The 15635-nt window shown below is 41.9% G+C and overlaps 1 non-coding gene across 1 annotated transcript; it reads right to left on the bottom strand.

Annotated features, from left to right (window-relative positions):
* Positions 1-2391: 2391 nt before the first annotated feature.
* Positions 2392-2498, bottom strand: LOC137964329 (small nucleolar RNA R71). Its single transcript, XR_011115526.1, has one exon. It is a non-coding gene; the product is annotated as a small nucleolar RNA R71 (small nucleolar RNA).
* Between the last annotated feature and the right edge of the window lie 13137 nt (positions 2499-15635).

Below are 15635 nucleotides of genomic sequence, written 5' to 3' on the forward strand. Positions count from 1 at the left end.
CTAGCTCATGTTGATAGAGATACCAACTCGTAGTATCTTTGTGAGTTCCACTTGATCTTCAAATCTTCTATTTAATTCCAGCACATGTTCCTTATCTCTTAGCTAGAGCCACTTTGTATGAGGACTCTTGTTGACACCTCTTGAGCTCATAGTGGGTCCCACCAGCTTGTGTAGCCATGGTGGGTCCCACATTGTAACAATATCCAAGTGTGTTGGAAGATGGGGACAAGCCCATAAGATCAAGGAAGGCCCACATATCCAAGAGTGTTGGAAGATGGGCCCAAGCCCATAAGATATGGACCCACCATGATCACATGAGGTGGCTGATAGATGCCAGATTCTGACATGAGAACTAAGTTAATTATAATATATTAGCCCTTATAATTGTGTTATAGGTGGTTATTTATCGGTTTTCAATGAAACGTGCATTTATTGAATTTGGCATTAATCACTGCTTATATTGCATATTTTTCTCTCCTGAATTATATTTTATTGCTTATAGGGTTTATTTCTTCCTGAAATGATTTTTATGGATTCAATTATGGAATTTCAAGAGAATTTTAGTGGAGAAGGAGATAGTTACAAAAATGCCATTAGTGAAAGGGAGAGATATTTTTAGGGCAAAATCGTTTAGAGGAAAAAAGAGGGAAGAGAGCTCGAGAGAGTCTCAAAGCAGTCGTTGACCGAAAGAAGAGAGACCCGAGAGGGCTCCCTCCAGCCTTCGTTCGTTGCGCGCCACCATCATCCACCGTCGCCCGGCAACCGAGAACAGACCCGAGGAGAGCTCGAGAGAGTCTCTGTCATGGTGAGTTCGACACTGCCATTTTCTGCTCGCCAGGCCGAGAGGTGACCCAAGAGGGCTACTCCAGTGCCAATTCCGCATTCCGACCATCCTCTGATGTCGATTACGCATTTTCGACCACTTCCCAAGGCTGGTCCGACTCCAACCGAGACTCGAGAGAGCCGGTTAGAGGATTTCGCTACCATCCTGTCTTCCGCCGCACCACCTCCTCCGGTGCCGATTTCGATTCCTCTTCGCCGTTATCGCCTCCACTCCAGCCGCTCGCTCCTCAACCCAAAGCCCTTAATTTCTAGAAATTGCAGCAAACGTGAGAGCGGAATTGCTGCCTGAGCGAGAGGAAGAAGAAGGGGCGTAATCCATCATTTTGTAATTTAATTAGTTTCCTATAGTTTGAACTTAGGTTTGAATGCTTATTAAATTTTATTTGAGAATTTATGTTTATCGAATATTTGTGTTCCGAATTTTCTGAGTAATTAGCTAGTTAGGGCATGATTATAATTTAGGTTGGATTCTGGTATTATAATCTGATCTTTGTCCTTAACTCTAGGCGGCCGAGAGGGGCTAGATGCAAGGATTGAGAATCTGGATTCATGGTTATGTGGCACTCGAGAGAGGCACGAATCACGGTAAAATCCAGAGTTGACGTTTCCTATTGCGCAAGTAGTTAATTAGATCATTGCCTGATAATTTAGGATAATCAGTGTTTAGTTCAGATTAATTCATCATATTTGGTTAGGCTAGTTGACTGAAGAATACACAAAATTCAGTCCTCCCTGTGGATATGACCCTCGCTTCCCGCTAGATTACATGAACGATTCGTACGCTTGCGAGGTATTAAAGCCGATGTAATTAAATTTCACATCAAGTTTTTGGTGTCGTTGCCGGGGAGGCACATATTAAGTGTATTTCTTTGTTCTCCATGGTCTTAGTTTAGATTTGTTTTTATGCTTTCATAATTTTATGTTTTTGTTTTATCTTGATGATTTTGTATGGAGTTATTTTTATTTCTTCTAGTTAGTTCGTATTTTCAGTAGTTAGTTTGTTAGCACAATTTGATAGTTAGTATTGTTTCTTTTTGTGTTTTTATGCACGGATGCCGCTCCCTAGATGAACCATTAGCTCACTTTGTTGAAGAGGTAGAACATATTTGTAGGAAAACACCTGAAGTCAAGTTAGGAGCTACCATGGCCAATCAGGGTGACCAATTACAGTTACCTACAGTAGGTGACCATAGTGCCCTGAGGGATTATTCTTTCCCATCCAACTTCACATCTCCTTCTTGCATTATATTGCCACCCACTACTGCTTCCAGTTATGAGGTTAAACCGGGTGTGATCCAACTCCTCCCTACATTCTATGGGTTGGAGAAGGAGGACCCTTATTACCACATCAAGGAATTCTTAGATATCTGTGTGACTTTCAAATTCCAGAATTTCTCAGATGACTCTATCCGGTTAAGACTTTTTCCATTTTCACTTATGGATAAGGCCAAGTCTTGGCTTAATTCCTTAGAGGTGGGCAACATTACTTCATGGGACACATTAGTCACGAAATTTTTGTCCAAGTACTTTCCCATTCAGAGAACTACAACCCTCAGGAGAGAAATCTCCAACTTTATGCAGCAGGAGGGTGGACACTTTTATGAGGCTTGGGAGAAATGGAAGGATTTGATTCGTAGGTGTCCACATCATGGGTTTGAGAAATGGCATTTAGTGCAATACTTTTACCAAGGTCTTACACCCAGGTTAGATCCATGGTAGATGCAACGAGTGGTGGGAGTTTGATGGGTAAGAGTGCTAGTGAGGCGTGGGACTTCTTTGAAACGTTGAGTGATCAATCTCAACAATGGGGTTCGTCATTTAATGTTGATAAGAGATCCCACGAAGCCAAAAGAGGGGGTCTCTACGAGGTTAGTGAAACACCCATGCTCATGGCCAAGATTGAGGGTTGACTAGAAAAATTGATGCCCTTATGGTGTCCAAGAGTTTACCTGCTCCTAACCCATCTACTGTATGTGCCATATGCTCTAGTTCATCTCATCCCACACAAATGTGTCTATCTAGCTCATCCTACCCGGAGCTCATTGAGGACTTGAATGCAGTCCAGAATTTTCATAGACCAAACCAGAACGATCCTTTTTCGGAAACATATAATCCGGGTTGGGCTAGGCACCCAAATTTCTCATGGTCCAAGGGCCCACAAGTTGGGGGTCCTCTAGGGTTTACTCAACCCCAAGGTCTCGTTGAATGTGTTTAATGTCGGGCACCATCCACTTGAGTCTGATGATCTGAGTCCTACATTTAAGATAGAGACTGTTATACTTGATGACGAATCCACTCTTGAATCTCTAGAGTCTTACATAACATCTTTAGACATGGACTGTTTTGGTGAGGAAACATATTTCCGAGAGGTTGACTCTTTACTCAGTTCCGTATCTCTGTTGGAGGAAGCTTATGAGGTTGTCACAACTGATCATCCACAGGATCTTCATCTTGACTTGGACAAACCTCTTGAAACTTCCAAGCTAGATCTTAAGCCACTTCCTCCCACATTGAAGTATGCGTTCTTGGGGCCCAAGAACTCATTGCCAATCATTATTACCTCTGATTTGAGTACTGAGCAGGAGGAACAATTGACTGAAGTTTTACAAGCACACAGAGATGCATTGGGGTGGACACTTGATGCCTTAAAAGGGATTAGCCCCTCCATATGCATGCATCGTATTCATTTGGAGGAGGGGACTAAAGCCTCACGTGAGATGCAACGTAGGTTAAATCCCCATATGCTGGAGGTTGTGAGAGAAGAAGTCATCAAGTTGCTTGTGCCAGGCATCATTTACCCAATTTCTGATAGCACTTGGGTGAGTCCAATTCAAGTTGTCCATAAGAAAGGGGGGATAACTATAATGAAAAATGAGAGTAGTGAATTGATTCCCACAAGAACTACCACCAAGTGGCGTGTCTGCATTGACTATAGAAAACTTAATTCTGTCACTAGGAAGGATCACTTCCCACTACATTTCATTGACCAGATGCTAGAGTGATTGGCTGGCCACAATTTTTATTGCTTCTTTGATGGATACTCCGGCTACAATCAAATTCCCATTGCTCCAGAAGACCAGGAAAAGACCACATTCACGTGTCCATTTGGCACCTTTGCTTACAGGCGCATGCCTTTTGGTTTATGCAATGCACCTGCCACTTTCCAACGGTGCATGATGAATATCTTTTCTGACCTGATTGGCGACTTTTTAGAGGTCTTTATGGATGACTTTTCTATGTTTGGCTCTAGATTTGAGACATGTCTGCACAATCTTTCGCTCGTATTGTCCCGTTGCATTAAATCCAATTTAGTCTTGAATTGGGAAAAATGTCACTTCATGGTAAAAGAAGGAATTGTTTTAGGACATGTAGTGTCTGAGCGGGGTATAGAAGTGGACAAAGCCAAGGTTGACCAAATTGCCAATCTGCCACCACCTACTTATGTGAAGGGGGTGCATTCTTTCCTTAGGCATGTTGGGTTCTATAAGCGCTTTATTAAGGACTTTAGCAAAATTTCTCGTGCTTTGACGAATTTGCTTGCTCAAGATGTTACTTTTGCCTTTGATGATGCTTGTATTCATGCTTTTGAAACATTGAAGAAATGTTTGTCCACTGCACCCATTGTCTAACCCCCTACTTGGTCTTTGCCTTTTGAGTTGATGTGTGATGCCTCTGATTATGCATTCGGGGCTATTTTGGGGCAAAAGGCGGATAAAATTCCCTGTGTCATTCATTATGCTAGCCACACTCTTCATGATGCTCAATTAAATTACACTACCACTGAGAAGGAGCTGCTAGCTGTTGTGTTTGCCTTGAAAAAATTCAGATCATATCTGTTAGGGTCAAAGGTTATAGTGCTCACTGATCATTCTGCTTTGAAGTACTTATTATCCATCAAGGACACTAAACCTCGCTTGATTAGATGGATCTTGCAATTGCAAGAATTTGACCTTGAGATTCAAGATAAGAAGGGTTGTGAGAATGTTGTTGTTGATCATCTATCTAGGATCTGTGTAGCACCTCACGAAGGATCCCTTCCTTTAAATGATTCCTTCCCTGATGAACAACTTCTCCAAGTATCCCAGTTGCCTTGGTTTGCTGACATAGTCAACTATCTTGTAACTCGTAAGATTCCTGATTATTGGAGTAAACAATATTTTTTGAAATTATTTTCCCAAGTCAAACATTGTTTTTTGGATGACCCTTATTTGTTCAAGGTGTGTCTAGACCAAGTCATTAGGCGTTGTGTACCTGAGCAAGACTTTGCCAACATGTTAAGCACCTAGCCAATACTACCCAAAAGACCAGCCTATTAGGAGCGGAAGGCATAAGTACTTAACCCTAGGACCATAACAGTACACCCCGCCCTCCCGAGCCGACGACCACGACGGGCTTAACACAGCAACGGGGACCGGGTCAGGAGCCCATACTCCCTTACGGAGCCCCGCCAGAGGCATGCGGTCCACCTGCGCAAATGGGGACTCGAAGTCGGGACGTAGCACCTGATCTGATACCAAATGTTAACCACCTAGCCAATACTACCCAAAAGAATTCTATCTCCCTGGGATCCAGAAAAGGAAACCCTCCCTCTGCAATTTGACAATTCACCTCCGCACAGGTATTGTATGCATCCACAAAAAAACAAACCCACCCAAAAAAAATTTCCCGATGTCCCCAAAAAATTAGTTTGACTTCCGGCATCCTCCCAAAAATTTGATCTCAACATGCATAAACCCAAGCCGAAATTCCCCGCATTTGGGCTCTGGTTCGTGGCTTCCCAAAACAGAGAGCTTTCGTTCCCAAATTCCGAGCAGCGTTGCTGCTGCTCAGCACCTTGGAGGCCCTTCAACCGAATGGAACCACCGATTTGAACTAAAAATAGATGGCGTTTCAAAATCTTACCCCAAATTTCGTTGGATATGGTTCCTCACTGGGCTTCCGAGGGCAAGGTTGAGGCTGAAAATGAGAATCCGGAAGCCAGAGCCCACCGGATTTGTTTCCAATGGTGCCAAAGGAGCCTCCTCCGTGTCCGGTGGTGAAAGAAAACCTGTGCTTATGTGGCGAATATGGCTGGTACTCGTCGGCCCATTCTGACGGAATTTGTTCCCCATAAACTACTAGTTCAGTCAGTGTCGTGGTTTGCGTCGCCGGTCGAAGATGTATGGCTTCGTGGGAGATAGGGGTGGAGAAAAACCCCTCCGATGTGCACGATTTTGGGTCACCGCCGTCTGATGTCCCGGTCGAAATAGTCGGCGAAAGATTTTCTTTTTGCAGATCTGGATGGGGTTCCGCTCGCCGTGAGTCGTATTGGTGTGCTTCCGGATTTGAGGTCTCCCCCCATCTGACCAACGCCGACGATGTGGTAGCCGAAAACCCCTCTGATTTTCCCAAATCGTCGTCGCTATTCGGCTTTGAAATTCCGTGCGTGGAAATCTTAATTTGTGGTGACGTAAAGCCTCTTTGCCCCTCCAAATCTGAGATTGACCCCAAATCCTCCGTAGAGGCTTCGGCTGGTAAACGGGATGAAGTGGTTACTTGGTCAACCATTTTCCTGGCAGAGATAGCTTCTCCAGCGAATGCCTCTCGATACTCCATTGTTAAAAAATACTTCACCCAGGTTGCACGCCTTTCTTTATTCATTCTGCTCCAATGCCTGTTGTAGTCATTTCTCTGATTTGTCTGTGCATCGCCACTATTTCATCTTCATGGTTCATCGTGTTCTCGCTCTGATACTAGTCAAAGTAGCATTAAGGAACTGATCCAATCCAACCAAAGACTCTGTATGGCCACAAGGAACAACGGCATCAGACTCCAGCATTGTCCCCATCCAAATGATAGTTCTCTAGACATTGGGCATATATAAATCATTTTGCTGGCCCGGTGCAAAAGTTGGGCCCATAATGCTAACCATCATACCAGTGCAGACCTTACCAGCACAGGGACACCCAAGGGCAATAAATCGACCTTTAGCAGAGGCAGGAATCATCTGAGAAACATGAAGGAGAAGTGGACCATCCAGAGCATAGTTACTACCAGGTTTCCCAACTACTGCTACAGTACCACCTGGCAGGTACTCATACCCATGATCACCAACCCCTTCAACCACTGCTTGAGCTCCATAGTGACGCACCCAAAACATCTCAGCAGCAGTGCCATTCAGAAATGTGAATGCCTGTGGACAGTACCACGTTATGTAGTGAGGAGTGACCTGGCTGTATCCGCCTTGTTCAAGTAACCGTGTTGCACCCTTGAAAGCCTTCACAAATTGTATCAGCATGTCACACGTAGGCCCACGCTCAACATTTTTATTGGTCCACAACACATACTCCACCCGGTCGTCTGGGTGGGCCACTGCTTCTGTCCAGGCAAGATGAACATTAACCATTTCCCCACTAGCAATAGCTTTCTGTGCAGAACCAAGAAATGGCAAATTGAACTCACTACCCTGTGAATCTCCTCTCACAATAGGGCCCTGCGAACTACCTGTTATGAAAGCACATATACCATGCAACACATTTAACAAGGTCACTGAAAAAAACTTGCATGAAGTAAGTAGACTAAACTCAGAAAACAATTGGTTCAGCTTCTCATCATCTATGTTGTCAACCAGGTTCGTCAAGTACAGGTGCAGCCCTTGGTACTTGTCTCCAGTCACCTTCTAAATATGCTCAAACCGTCCCTTCAATGTTCGTATCACCTTTGACCTAGCTCCAACAGCTTCAAAAATAATTTTTTCATCGCCATTTCGGTTGGTCAAGCTATCAACATTTGCAAACACATTGGCAGCAGTACTGTCAGATTCCACCTTCACATCGGCAACAAGTGCAAGAGGCCTATACACACTGCTGTCCACACTGACTTTTTTAAATTTGGCCGCTGAACCAAACCCATCAGCATAGACAGCACGCCCATCAGTAGTTTTAGCAGTCAACAATTTATATTGTGTTGCTGTCTTGGCACCCGGTTTGGTGCTGGAACCTTGTCCCCCCATTTCTGCCACGCTTGTGAGACCATCTGTAGAACAGCCATGGCAACAGTCAACAAGATGATGCAACCCAGGAGGTCAACAGCTTCCAGAATCTGAATATCTCCCGGGTGAAGACAAGGATTCTTTGCTATTACCAGAGTCCCAATGATCATTTTCGCATTATTTTTCAAACTTGAAATTCTTGAACCATGCTTATTGCAAGACTTCTCTAATAAAGGGTTGGATACTTGGATAAAGCACTGTCCATATTCAAGTACCCCAAGTTCATCCAAGCAACCTAGCAACCATCTCCCCAATGGGACAAAGATCCTAGCCTTGTGTAAAAGGTCCCCTACCTGGGCAGACCACAGACAAGAGAGCATACCTCTGAGATAAGGCTCAATTTGAGGCCTGAAACCAGCACTTAACATCATGGCGGCATTATTGCCATGCTGAGTACATGAAGTAGTTAGAACCTTGTATGCTACACAAAAGACCGACCTGTTAGGAGCGGAAGGCATAGGTACTTAAACCAGGACCATAACATCACACCCCGCCCACCCGAGCTGATGACCACGGCGGCATTAACACAGCAACACGACCGGGTCAAGGGTCCCACCAGGGGCTTATGGTCCACCTACGCACGCGGCCATGGAGACTCAAAGTTGGGACGTAGCGCCTGCTCTGATACCAAATGTTAAGCACCTAGCCAATACTATCCAAAAGACCGGCCTGTTAGGAGCAGAAGGCATAGGTACTTAACCCAGGACCATAACACAACACTCTTGAATTTTGTCATTCTCATGCATGTGGTGGACATTTTGGTGCTAGAAAGATCGCGGCTAAAGTCTTGCAATGTGGTTTCTATTGGCCTTCATTATTTAGAGATGCCCATGAGTTTTGTCGTGTGTGTGATAGATGCCAACGGACTGGTTGTTTGTCTAGGAAGAACATGATGCCTCTTAACCCCATTCTTATTGTTGAATTATTTGATGTGTGGGGTATTGATTTCATGGGTCCTTTTCCTGTCTCATTCGGTTATCAATACATCCTTGTTGCTGTTGAATATGTCTGTAGATGGATTGAAGCTATTGCATGTAAGACAAATGATCACAAAGTGGTGGTAAAGTTTTTAAAAGAAAACATCTTCAATCGGTTTGGTACCCCGAGAGCGATCATCAGTGATGGGGGATCTCATTTTTTTAACAGGGCATTTGAGACCTTGTTGAAGAAATACTCCATCACTCATCGGGTGTCCACTCCGTACCACCCGAAAACTTGTGGTCAAATGGAAATTAAACGGATTTGGAGAAGTCGGTTCGTTTTGATAGGAAAGATTGGTCCACTCGATTGGACGATGCTTTATGGGCCTTTCGAGCCGCTTATAAGACTCCTATTGGGATGTCTCCATTTCTCCTAGTGTTCAGCAAAGCATGTGTTCTACTAGTTGAGCTTGAGCATAGAGCTTATTGGGCCATTAACGCTTTGAATTTTGATTTGGCTCAAGCGGGTGAGGAGAGGAAATTGCAATTGAATGAGTTGGAGGAGATACGTCACGATGCTTATGAGAATGCCAAACTGTATAAGGAGCGAACAAAGCTTTTACATGATAAATCTATTTTTCACAAGTCTTTTACCATTGGGCAAAATGTTTTACTTTATAACTCACGATTGCATTTGTTTCCAGGGAAGCTGAGATCTAGGTGGTAAGGTCCATTTGAGGTTACACAGGTGTTTCCTCATGGCGTTGTTGATATCCGCAATCATGAAGATGGGTCGGTCTTCAAAGTTAACGGTCAGAGGTTCAAACTGTATCTTGAGAATGTCCCCACACCAGAGGAGGTGATGGTGATTTTCTTGGAGGAACCTATCCATTCATCTTGACTGTGTCAGAGTCTTGCTTACTACTATAAACTTAGCACATTGTGGGCAATCCCTACTTTTCTATCCCTTTGTACATTACAGTTTTTATTTTTGGTTTATTCATTCTTATTGGGATAACCTTTGGTGTACTCTGGTCTTGATTGATTGGAGGTCCCTTGGCGATGTCGGCCCCGTCATGGACTCCGGGTACTCTCTTGCCGGCTGAGAGAGTAAATGGTTCCGGTAGTCGATGACCAGACTTTTGGTCCCTAGTTTGAGAGGTCTATACTCAAACAACCGTTTTAGGATTGACCAGTTCGAACTTGAAGTATTGAATGAAAATCTTATGGTGAGTAACTCAAGGGCTTGTGTTCAGCGTGTGATTCCTGCTGCCTTCAGTGGCTAGTCACACGGAGATTTCTTCAAAGTGTGATGTGGGATAGCGGTTTCATCTACAGATGATTACCTATGGGTACGACTGATACGAGTAAACCTTCTTTGAGGGAGACTATGTATCATTCCTGGGGGTCTTTATTCACTCTTCGGTATTATTGTTGAAGACCAAACACATATGGTCCCACCTATGGATTTAGAAGCCCTGAGCGAGCTAAACCCTTACTCTGCTGGAGTATAACCAGCTAATTTGTGAGTCAACATGAGTATAATCAGATATTTTAGTGATTATTAGTTTGTTTGATGGTTCATGGTCTAGGTTTGGGGGTGTTTGCTAATATCTCTTTTCCTTACACTGTTTTGGGTTTGCTTTACTTCTTGTGTGCCCATGGAGCATGTGGTTTCCTTGATTTTTATTATTCTTTAGCTGTTATTCCTTTTTGTAGTTGTTCTGGTGTTTTAACTTTTCCCCATTGAGGACATTGTCAGGTTTAGGTTTGGGGGGGAGGGGGGGACGGCTCTTTAATGTCTTAGCAATGATTTTCTTTTGATTTTTGTTCATGGTTTTCAAATTACTCCTCTTAATATGTGGTTAACTTTAGTAGAGTTAAAATAAGTTGCTCAAATGTGTTTCTTAGTATGTGGAAAACTGTGTAGAATATGCATATTAGAAATCTGATATCATTTGTTGTGATCCATGAGAATTCAGTGGGATAACTTACTGTTGCATTAGACTTGGAACTTAGTTGCAAAAGAAAACATGTAAATCTAGTGTTGATCTATGTTAGTCTAAATAGTCTTGTATTCCTATTTGATCATATTCTTTTTTATATCTCGGTGAAATTCTTTGTTGTAATGTATGAATGCAAACGGAAATGCTCTTGCTTGCAAAAGACAGATAACCTCATAAAGAACCTGGGCAAACCCAGAGAGACGCACCGGAACAGTCGGTTACTTAAAAAAATAAGTGCATGTGCAGTGAAGACGAATACAAAATGGGGGTAGTTCCAAAAGTATTCAGTGTCAAAAAATTATTATGTTGGTAATAACGAACAATGGGTATAAATCTAGAAGCAATGAGTTTGCTTAACTTTGATAATGAATTGTAAGTTGAAAGAAGTTGCAGGTCAAGATTGAAATATGTATACTTCTTTTGTGAGATTGTTAAACAACAGGCTAACTCTACTATTTTCTCTTAATTGTGATGTGACTAGGATTTTATTGTTATCTGTTGCCTCTTTGTTCTGTTGAAGTAATTGCTTATGGGTCACATTGGTTCAATTGGAGTACCCATGAGTGTATTTGGATTGATAATGTGTTATATTTTACACAGGTTTCCAAATTGAGCAGGGTTTCAAATGATTTTCAGACATTTTACGATACTAAGTGTTAGTCATATGCTAATGAGGAGTAGACTTTCTTCAGTTTTATTTTTATATTGTTTATTTAGATGAATTTTGTCAGTAAATTCCATGCAAATCCTCACGAGACACAACTCGTCCACTACCGTAAAGTAGGGGTTTAACGGCTTGTTGGATACGCTAAATGCAATCATGTTCCCTACGAAAGTGGCATTTTGTTTTCCTAGGCTTAATTTTGGTTCTATTGTCGTTTTGCTAGGGACTAGCAAAGATTTAGGTTTGGGGTGTGATAGATGCCAGATTCTGACATGAGAACTAGGTTAATTATAATAGAATAGCCCTTATAATTGTGTTATAGGTGGTTATTTATCGATTTTCAAATGAAACGTGCATTTATTGAATTTAGCATTAATCAATGCTTATATTGCATATTTTTCTCTCCTGAATTATATTTCATTTCTTTTAGGGTTTATTTCTTCCTGAAATGATTTTTATGGATTCAATTGTGGAATTTTAGGAGAATTTTGGTGGAGAAGGAGATATTTACAAAAATGCCATTATTGGAAGGGGGAGATATTTTTAGAGCAAAATCGTTTTGAGGGAAAAAGAGGGAAGAGAGCTCGAGAGAGTCTCAAAGCAGCTGCCAGACTGAAAGAAGAGAGAGTCTCAAAGCAGCCACCAACAGAAAGAAGAGAGACCCGAGAGGGCTCCCTCCAGCCGTCGTTCGCCGTGCGCCACAGTCGTCCACCGTCGTCCAGCAACCGAGAACAGACCCAAGGAGAGCTCGAGAGATTCTCCATCGCGGCGAGTTCGACTCTACCATTTTCTGCTCGCTAGGCTAAGAGGTGACCCGAGAGGGCTCCTCCGGTGCCTATTCCGCACTCTGACCATCCTCCGGCGTCGATTATGCATTTCCAAATACTTCCCGAGCCTAGTCCGACTCCGACCGAGACTCGAGAGAGCCGGTTAGAGGATTTCACTTCCATCCCATCTTCCGCCACACCACCTCTTCCGACGCCGATTTTGATTCCTCTTTGCCGACGTTGCCTCCACTTCCGGCCGCTCACTCCTGCAACCCGAAGCCCTTAATTTCTGGAAATTGCAACAACCGTGAGAACGGAATTACTGCCTGAGCGAGAGGAAGAAGAAGGGGAGTAATCCGTCATTTTGTAATTTAATTAGTTTCCTATGGTTTGAACTTAGGTTTGAATGCTTATTAAATTTGATTTGAGAATTGATGTTTATCGAATATTTGTTTTCCGAATTTTCTGAGTAATTAGCAAGTTAGGGTAGGATTATAATTTAGGTTGGATTCTGGTATTATAATCCGATCTTTTTTCTTAACTCTAGGCACCCGAGAGAGGCTAGACGCAAGGATTGAGAATCTGGATTCGTGGTTACGTGGCACTCGAGAGGCACGAATCACGGTAAAATCTAGAATTGACGTTTCCTATTGTGCAAGTAGTAAATTAGATCATTGTTTGATAATTTAGGAGATAATCAGTATTTAGTTCAGATTAATTTATCATATTTAGTTAGGCTAGTTGACTGAATAATACACAAAATTCAGTCCTCCCTGTGGATATGCCCCTCGCTTTTCGCTAGATTACATGAACGATTCGTACGCTTATGAGGTATAAAAGCCGATGTAATTAAATTTCACATCAGTGGCATACGAAGTCTTACACAATAAGAAGTCTAACATAGCCACAATTATTATGGAAGTTGGTCTCATAAAGGAGTTTCAGTTTAAAGGTTTTTTAGTCATGTTAGTCTTCTATTTATATTGGGTTATTTAATTATGCTAGGATTTATCTTTAAGTGTTGGAGTTTGGGTGTAATTGGGACAAAGGTAGTTTAATTGTAATTGGACTCTACTACCTTCCTCTATTATAAATAGAGGTTTATGTACTTTGATTATAATAAGTCAATGAAGTATTTCTTTTTTTCATAAATTCAACGTCTCCTCTTCTTCTTCTTAGTTAATCTAAGTCCTCCACATTGGATCCAAAATTCTACAAAAAACCGTTAAGCCATGCTTGGGTTAAGAACCAGGCACGAGTTCCTGAGTTTTTGAAGATCACAAGGAATATTTTAATTGGTATTAAGTGAGTAATTGATCTACTCCACTTAAGATACGATTTTTGGTTTATTTGGAGGCTGATTTAGTGGCTAATGTCGTGGAAAAGAACTTATTTTATTTGAAAGTGGCTGATATTTGAAAGAAGGTTGTTCAGATTTGATTAAGTGGATTATTTTTCAAATTTGAACAATGGATATTTTTGGCAAACATGACCTCCCTATATTGGGGTTTCAGTTTGAATACAAGTTCGAATTTTTTGGAGTCTTAAGGTTCTTCTTGAGTTTAAAATTCGGATTGGGAGGAAGGCAGCTACCTCTCTCAGGTTACCTCTTTTTTTGGATAGCATATTATTTCTTTAATTGCTTCTCGAGTTTGATTATTATATTATATCAGTACTGCTTCAGTCCATATCAGTTCTTCAATATAGGATTATAACAATTGTACCATCTTAATTGGAGTTTTAGTTTGATTGGATCTTCATCATATCCTCCTCTTGTTTGTACTTTACTAAGCATTGGTTGACTTAAATGGTTGAAGGAAATACAAGTATTAAGAGTGACATACTCAAAATTACTACTATTCCCTTAAGGGGATTATCCAATTATCTTATTTGGTATCAATCCTTAAGAAGGTTTCTTGTTACTCGAGACCTTCTCGGTCACTTAACCAAGCCTTCTCCACCGATTGATGAAGAAAATCAATCCTATCTAAAGTCGGTTAAGGATAACAATTTGGTAATTAGTTGACTTATTAATAGTATGGAAGAGGTTGTACCTAACAATGTTATCCACTTAGAATCAACTGAACAAATTTGGGACACTTGTACTAAGTTATACTCTAGTACAACTTCTTTACAAAAGTTATTTGATGTATTGCAAAACATGTTCAATATTAAGAAATGAGACAATATTCATGAATTTTTGGCTCAGTTTTGGGGTCTACTTCAAGAGTGGAAGATCACTCAACCATTCTCCACCGATATTTTGGTTCAAGAGAGGCAAAGGGAAGCTTTAGTTGCAGCAATTTGTTTGCCAAATATCAAGCCCTACCTTGAAGTTACTAAGACACAACTTCTTATCTCCTTCGCACTACCGTCCTTTGATGAAATAAGTGCCACATTGCCTGGGTTTCTTCAATCGATATACCAACTCCCCCTCAACCACAAAGCCAGGTGGTTGTTGCTTATAAATTTCTTCCTTGATATCCCCATAGAGAAAAGCGTTTTTCACATCAAGCTAATAGACCTGCCAGGAAGAATTAGCAGCAAGAGATAACCAAGTTCATTTTTTCCACCAGAGAGAATGTTTCCTCATAATCTATCCCATAACATTGTGCATAGCCTTTAGCAATGAGGCGGGACTTAAGGTGAGCAACTGACCCATCTAGATTGTGTTTCATAGTAAAAACCACTTACAACCGACAGGTTTATTATCTAATGGAAGAAGAACAAGAGCCCATGTCTGATTCTCATAGAGTGTTTGCATTTCTACGTCCATTTCCTCCTTCCACCCTGGATGTTCCAGAGCCTCTTGATAGGACTGTGGGACTACGATGGAGGAAATAGATGAAATAAATTGACAACATGAAGGGGATAAATGATGGTGAGACACAAAATTGGATATGGGGTGAGAAGTAGAGCGCCTAGTGCAAGTTCTGGGTTCTTTTCTTTAGGCAATAGGATGAGTATCATATTGTGGGCCAAAAATAATAGGATAAGATGGACTTACCTCATTGGGATCCGAAAACTCAGCAAGTGTGATCTCAATCAGTGTGTCTGGGGGTTGAACAGTATCTTTAGTACGGGGCACAACCGGTCGAGGAGAAGCTGGTGCTGAAGAGAGACTTGGAGGAGCATTGTCAATGTAGTATGAAGAGTCTTCAAAAAAATTTACATCCCTGGACACAAGTAACCTTTGGAGAGTGGGATTATTGCAAATATAACCCTTCTGTGTGCTAGAGTATCCTAAGAACATACATTTGACAAATTTTGGATCAAGTTTACTATGTTGTGGGGAGGTAATATGAACATAGCACGTGCACCCAAAGACTTTCTATTATGGTCCCTAGTCATGGATCGAGTAACACGACATGTGACTTGAGACTCCAGCATTGTAAGTGAGTTGCT

Source organism: Aristolochia californica, unplaced genomic scaffold (genome assembly GCF_029961685.1).
Source record: "Aristolochia californica isolate CCGP_79_NKW_82.1479 unplaced genomic scaffold, dmAriCali1.0.hap1 SCAF_4, whole genome shotgun sequence".
Taxonomy (NCBI): domain Eukaryota; kingdom Viridiplantae; phylum Streptophyta; class Magnoliopsida; order Piperales; family Aristolochiaceae; genus Aristolochia; species Aristolochia californica.